A 6,530-nucleotide genomic window follows, 5' to 3' on the forward strand; every position below is an offset into this window, starting at 1 on the left:
GGAGCATGAGAATGGACTAATACACCCCTCAGCCATGGCCCTGTCCTCCAGCAGACCCTGACAGCCAAGAGGCGTAGAGGTGCCCCGAAGGCTGTGGGGAGTCCCATGCCATTCAGCATCTCAAGAAGCGGTGCAGCAGAGAAACCAGCTACCGGGTCCCTCACCTCTTTTTCCTCAGATGGCAAGCCCAGGAAGGGGCAGAGGCTACGTTCAGTGGGGTGATGCTGTCCGAGGTGAAGGGCTTTCTAGCTCCGGCAAAGAGGTGAGCCGAAGGCCCCACCAGGGCCTCCCTGGGTCCTGAAGTGATGCTCCCAAGCCACCTCATTCCCCTGCCGGGCTCCATCCTCCATCTTCTCTGCCACCTGTCTTGGTCCCATGCCTCCTTTAAGGGCTCCCACGGTTCCCTGTAGGCTGAGCCCTCCTGGCGCCCTGGGAAGGAGCAAGGTCTCTGCTTCAGGAGCAAAGGCAGGCTCTCCAGTCACGGAGTGCTTCCTATTGCCTGGCAGAGCTCCTGGGAGGCTGGAAAAGTTTTGATTATGAACACAGCCAAGCAGCTAATTAAAATAATAAATTAGAGAAAAACATTGCAGGGGTAATGGGAGCTGCAGGGAGCCGTGGAGGAAGAGGGAGGGGAAAGAAACACATCTCCTAGGTGGCTGCCTAGGAAAGCCTGGGCCACATTTTCTTTTTAGGGTCATGAAAGAGGCATGAAGGTGTTGGCATTTTGGTTCCTCCCCTGCTCAGCAGGATCATCCCATAAACAGTGGGTTAACTGAAACCCTAGGTGGGGTGGGGCGGTGGGAGTCAGAGAGAGGGTGACGGGGAAGGATTGCCACCTGAATCCTGCTCCATGTTTTTCAAACTTTGGAATGTGACCCATTTGGGTGATAAAACAAATTTAGTGGGTTGTAACCTACATTAAAAAGAGTGAGTTAAACTAGTAGAGAAAATATCAGCGTGCGTCTGTGTTAGGGTTTTCTAGACGGGCAGAACTAATAGGATCTATGTATATATGAAAGGGAGTTGATCAAGGAGAATCGACTCACAGGATCACAAGGTAAAGTCCCACGATAGGTCATCTGCAAGCTGAGGAGCAAGGAAGCCAGTGGTGGACCAGTCCAAGTCCCAAAACCTCAAAAGTGGGGAAGATGACAGTGCAGCCTTCAGGCTGTGTCCAAAGGCCCAAAAGCCCCTGGCAAACCACTGGTGTAAGTCCAAGAGTCCAAAAGCTGAAGAACTTGGAGTCTCATGTTCGAGGGCAGGAAGCATCCAGCGTGGGAGAAAGATGGAGGCCAGAAGACTCAGCAAGTCTAGTCCTTCCATGTTCTTCTGCCTGTTTTATTCTAGCCACGCTGGCAGCTGATTAGACGGTGCCCACCCACACTGAGGATGGGTCCGCCTCTCCCAGTCCACTGACTCAAATGTTAATCTCCTTTGGCAACACCCTCACAGATGCACCCAGGAACAATACTTCGCGTCCCTCAATCCAATCAAGTTGACACTCAGTATTAACCATCACAGCATCATGCACTGTAAGGGTAAGTTTCGTTTTGTGAATGTTTCATGTAAGCATTTCTTACGCTTCCATGCATATCATGAGTCACCATCAGAAAAGTCTTAAAGTCAGCACTATGGACAGAGAAAGTCGTTAAAGAGACCAGGCATGCCCATTAGTCTAATCATAACAGTCATGCATAATAGCTAAGCACCAAGTATGTGTCACAAATTGTACTATTTTTCTCAATATTAACCTCTAATTCTTACAGGTATCAGTATTCTCATTTAGCGTATGAAAAAACAGGCTCAGTGAGATTAAGTGATTTGCCTAGTGTCTTAGTTCAAGCTGCCGTAACAAAATGCCACAGTCTGGGTGGCTTAAACACCGGAAATTAATTGTCTCACAGTTCTGCAGGCTGGGAAGTCCGAGATCAAGGTGATTCTGTTCTGGGTGGGGCTCGCTTCCTGGCTGGGCAATGGCTGCCTTCTTGCACTGTTTTCACCTGGTCTATGGAGAAAAAGAGAGCTCTCCCTCTCTTCCTGTTCTTAGAAGACCATCAATCCTAGCAGGACAGAACCATGCCCCTATGGACTCATTTAGCCTTACTTACCTCCCTGTCTCCAAATACAGGCACACTGGGGGTTAGGGCCTAACATATAACTTTTGGGGGGACACAATTCAATCTGTAGCACCTAATGTTCCAGGGCAAATAAATAATGGAGTCTGAATTTGAACTCAAACTTTAGTCTGAGCCTTCCCAGCATGCCGTGCTGCCTCGTTAATTCATGAATCCCCCAAGGACACTGGGAATGTGTGGGATTTAGAGCTGGGGCTGCAAAGCTTGGTGGCTAAGCACACAGGCTTGGGGCTAGACAGCACTGGGCTACAGCTCCAGGACAAGGCAAAGTGCTTCCCATTCCTAATGTAGGGCTCTAAGAGAAATTCACAGCCTCAGGCAGGGCTGGGAGGATTAACAGGATGACGCACATGCAAGGACAAGCACAGAGGCCCACCATAGTAAATTCCAGGAACACTGAGAACTTTGTTTACTGATAGATCCCATGGGCCCAGACCCACATCTGGCACTCACTAGGTGCTTCATACAAATTGTGGACTTAATTTTTAAATTGTCATTTTCGTCACTGACCTGGTATTAGAACAGTGTTAGCTTTATCATCACTGTCAGACCTTGGGTGAGATTCAGAACTGGGTGGCCTGTTCTCTGTCTGTAAAATGAGGATAATAATGACATGGACCATCCAACAGCACCTGACAAATGCTGGGCTCAGAACCGCATGGGGCCAACCCAGGTTTCCCTCTCTGTGCTGGGTTTCGATAAAGAGTGCAGGGTGATAGACTACAGAGGACCTTGTTCTGGGGGAGAAAGGAAGCTTGTGTTTTCCCTGTGCTGTGCCTCACACCTCAGCAGGCTCAGCCAGGAGGACAGCGATTGGACGCTGCGGGTGTCTGTGTGGGAGGGAGCCTTCTCTCGTTGGGAGGGATCCTCACTGACCAACGCCCCCTCCCTGGGGAATTCTGGTGAGTTCCTAGGGACTTGGTGCTCTGTCCCTAGGGACTGGGCCAGCAGGCTGCCCAGTGTCTACCCCTGAGGAGGTTGCAGCAGGTCTCGGAGATTGGACGCCAGGACCCCCTGCATTGGAGACTGAGGCCTGAACCTTCAAAATCCAACCATCCTCCACCAGGGATAAAAGTCTGAGCTGAGCTGGTCCCTGGGAAGCTGGTCCATGGCCAGCCAGGCCCCCGGCAGGGGTATTTTAAACTGGAATCAGGGAGCGTTGCATGAAGGAAGCTCCCCTTGCTGGCAACTGCACCAGTAACACACTTGCTGTGCAGCTGCGTGCACTGCCACCCACAGGCCCCTCTCCTTCCCACCCCAAAAGGATGCACACACCAAACAGGCCCTGAGTCCTCCCCAACCGTGGTCACTGTGTCTGCTGCCCACTCCCACCTACGGGACCTTGGCACAGGCAGGAGCTCAAGGTCTGAGACCTTCCACAAACATTTGGGCAGAGCACCTCATGACAGCCCTAGGGATGAAAGAGCCGATGACCCTCTGGCCCCATCTGCTACTGTGCAGCCCTCTCCTGGTGCCCAGCCGGTGGTGTCTACATGGAGTCCACTTCCTCTACCCTCCCGTCTCCGCGCTTTCCTGAAAGTACTTTCCCCACAGCTGCCCCTCTGTTGCTAAGCCCAGTGGCCTTTTCCAGGCCTCAGAACACTTGATGTTGCCTGACCCCTCAACATCGCTGACCTTTTTGGGCCCCTGGCTTCCCTCCCACCTCACTGACTGTTCTGCCCCAGGCTCCCCTGATCAAACTGTAAGCACTGATCAGTTTGTCTGGGGTTCTCCTGGTTTTAGACTATAAGTCTCACATCCTGGGAACTCCCTCAGTTCAGGGCAAACTGGGACTGTGGGTCACCCCAGACTCACCCTGACCTGTGGGGATGCCCTAGACTCACCCTGACCTGTGAGGACACCCATATCTGTCTCCTTCTTGCCTCTCATTTCCTCTCGATCACCATGCTCTCCCTAAAGGATCTCTCCTATTTCTGTGACTGCAGCTGCCATTGGGGTGGGGACAATCCCTAAGTCTGGGGTGCCAGCCTGACTCTCTCCTGAGATCCAGACCTGTAAGCTAACCGCCTACAGGGCATCTCTGCTCGGAGATCTCCTGGCACCTCGAAAAGTCACCATGTCTACATCTGACCTCACCATGTGACCCCAAACTTCTCTCTTCAGTCTCTGGTTTCAATGAAGAGCTCCTACCATCCATTAGGAGATTCATATCCCAGGCAGGCACCTCTTCCAGCCAATGGCACCTCTTCTTGTCAATTTCACCTCCTAAATCCCTTGACTCCAAGTATTTCTATCCCCACTGTCATTCCCACAGTGCAGGTCATTACCATCTTTCACTTTGATCAGTGCAAAGTCTAGAGGGAATGTCAACAGTGGCCATTCCTGGGATGGCCAGTGTTATGGGTTGGACTGTGTCCCCTCAAAGATATGTTGAAATCCTCACCCCTGGAACCTGTGAGCGTGGTCTTATTTGGAAATAAGATCTTTGCAGATGTAGTCAAGTTACAATGAGGTCAGAAGGGTGGACCCTAATCCAACATGACTGGTGTTCTTGGAAGAGGAAGACATCACGCGAAGACAGAGACACATAGGAGAGGAGCATGTGACAGCAGAAGCCTCAGAGATTGGAGGGATGCAGCTGCAAGCCAAGGAGTGCTGAGAATTGCCAGCCAATCCCAGAAACTGGAACAGGCGACAAAGGGTCCCTCCCCTAGAAGCTCCAGAGGAAGCACAGCTCTGCTGATGCCCTGATTTTGGACTTGTAGCCTCCAGAACGGTGAGAGAGTGAATTTCTGTTGCTTAAAGCCATCCAGTCTACAGCACTTTGCTACAGCAGCCCTGGGAAGCTAACATAGGGAGATGTGGACAATTTTAATTTTCTTAGTATACTTTTCAATATTTTAGAGGTGATCTGTAGTGGACACATAAGACTTTTATGATTAGGAAAAACATAGTCATTCTTAAAAAGAACTGCTCATCAGTAGGAATCCTAAGCATACTATTGGATTTGTCCCTGAGAGTCGAAGCCATCTATGCCACACAGTTTACCGTCCTCATCAACACAGCTTTATTATTCCACAGGAGACTCTTGCCCAGGAAGATAAAAGCTGCACATAATTTTATTGTTCGTTTCGGGGACTTTGCAAATAACATTTACACAAACAGCAGATTGTACCATTTTTTAATAGATAGCATCTGATGACTGTCTTTTGGCCAAGACTCTTCAAAAACTCTTGCCTTGCCATGTCTTCCCATCCCAAACTCCTAGGTCATGGCTCTTCCCAATCCTGATCAAGTCCCTGCAGGAAAGATGCTCAAAACTCAGACATATCCCATTTGCATTTGCTTTTCTGAGATGATTCTAAGACTCTGTAAAGGGTCTTCTCCCTTACCATGGTAGCAGGAAACCCGGCTGCCTTATCCGAGGGTTGATTTGGTGGTATTTTCAGGCATTTGATATCTGATATTCAAAATGTTGCATTTATTGAATGCAACACCAATCATCCCTGAATTGCAGCCAGGGAAACAGGCTCCTCGAACTTAAGTTGCCCAAGGCCACACCATTAGCAGCTGGCAGAGCCTAGGTCCAGCGACCTGCAAAGCCTTCACTCTTACTCTTCTACCTTCCCAAATTTACTGAGACTGTAATACAAAATACTTATATTCTGGCGTCTGGATATTTTCGGGAACTGGTGGTATTCGGCTGCTAATGGTCCAGATAATTGCCCCAAGTGGACAGGCTGTGGTCCTGTGGAAGACAACACCCAGGCAGGTGTCCTGGGGGGAATCACCATAGAGACCATTTCCATTGCAGGCAGCAGCAGCCGGAGCTCCCAGGACTTCTGTTTCCCTGCCCTAGGCCTGGAGAATGTTAACCATGAAAGGCAAATGGGCTTTGGTTGGAAACAAGCCATTATTAGCCACTATTTCAGGCAGCCACATTTCCCACAAGGCACTTGTGCAACAAGTTAGCAGGGAAGAAAGAAGCCGAGCCTTTGTACCGAGGGGCCAGAACACAAAGCTCATTGTGATGTTCGTGCCTCTATTCAGACGCCATGTGGTACGGACTCCACACCAACCGGCAGACCAGATTCCTTTCTTCCCCCTCAGTAGCAAACATACACATTTGCTTTCAAGTAGGCAGAATTTGCCCATGGGTGGTCTTTGATTTGGAAGAAATCAACTTCAAAGTGGTGACTCACAAAAAACAAAGGTGGCTAGACTCATTCAGTGCTCGGGAAAGGGGATGTGTGTGCAGAATTCACTCATCCAGAAGCGGAAGTTGAAGACAAGGAGTAAATACTTCAGGTAGACGATCAGCCAGTCATCCTGCTCGGTCTTGTAATGGGCCATGGCTGCTGGGTCTAGAGAAGGCACACATGCAGGACTAGGGAATCACCGAGAGCCACCTCACCCCTCCAGGAGCCAGGGCAC

The 6,530-nt window shown here is 50.2% G+C and overlaps 1 long non-coding RNA gene across 1 annotated transcript; it reads right to left on the reverse strand.

Moving 5' to 3' along the window:
• Positions 1-5,262: 5,262 nt before the first annotated feature.
• On the reverse strand, positions 5,263-6,061 carry LOC105529899. The gene is made up of 2 exons (XR_001004579.1): positions 5,489-6,061; positions 5,263-5,395 (listed from the first exon to the last, which is right to left on the reverse strand). It is a non-coding gene; the product is annotated as an uncharacterized LOC105529899 (long non-coding RNA).
• Between the last annotated feature and the right edge of the window lie 469 nt (positions 6,062-6,530).

The sequence above is a fragment of the Mandrillus leucophaeus genome, unplaced genomic scaffold (genome assembly GCF_000951045.1).
Source record: "Mandrillus leucophaeus isolate KB7577 unplaced genomic scaffold, Mleu.le_1.0 Scaffold79, whole genome shotgun sequence".
NCBI classification, from domain to species: domain Eukaryota; kingdom Metazoa; phylum Chordata; class Mammalia; order Primates; family Cercopithecidae; genus Mandrillus; species Mandrillus leucophaeus.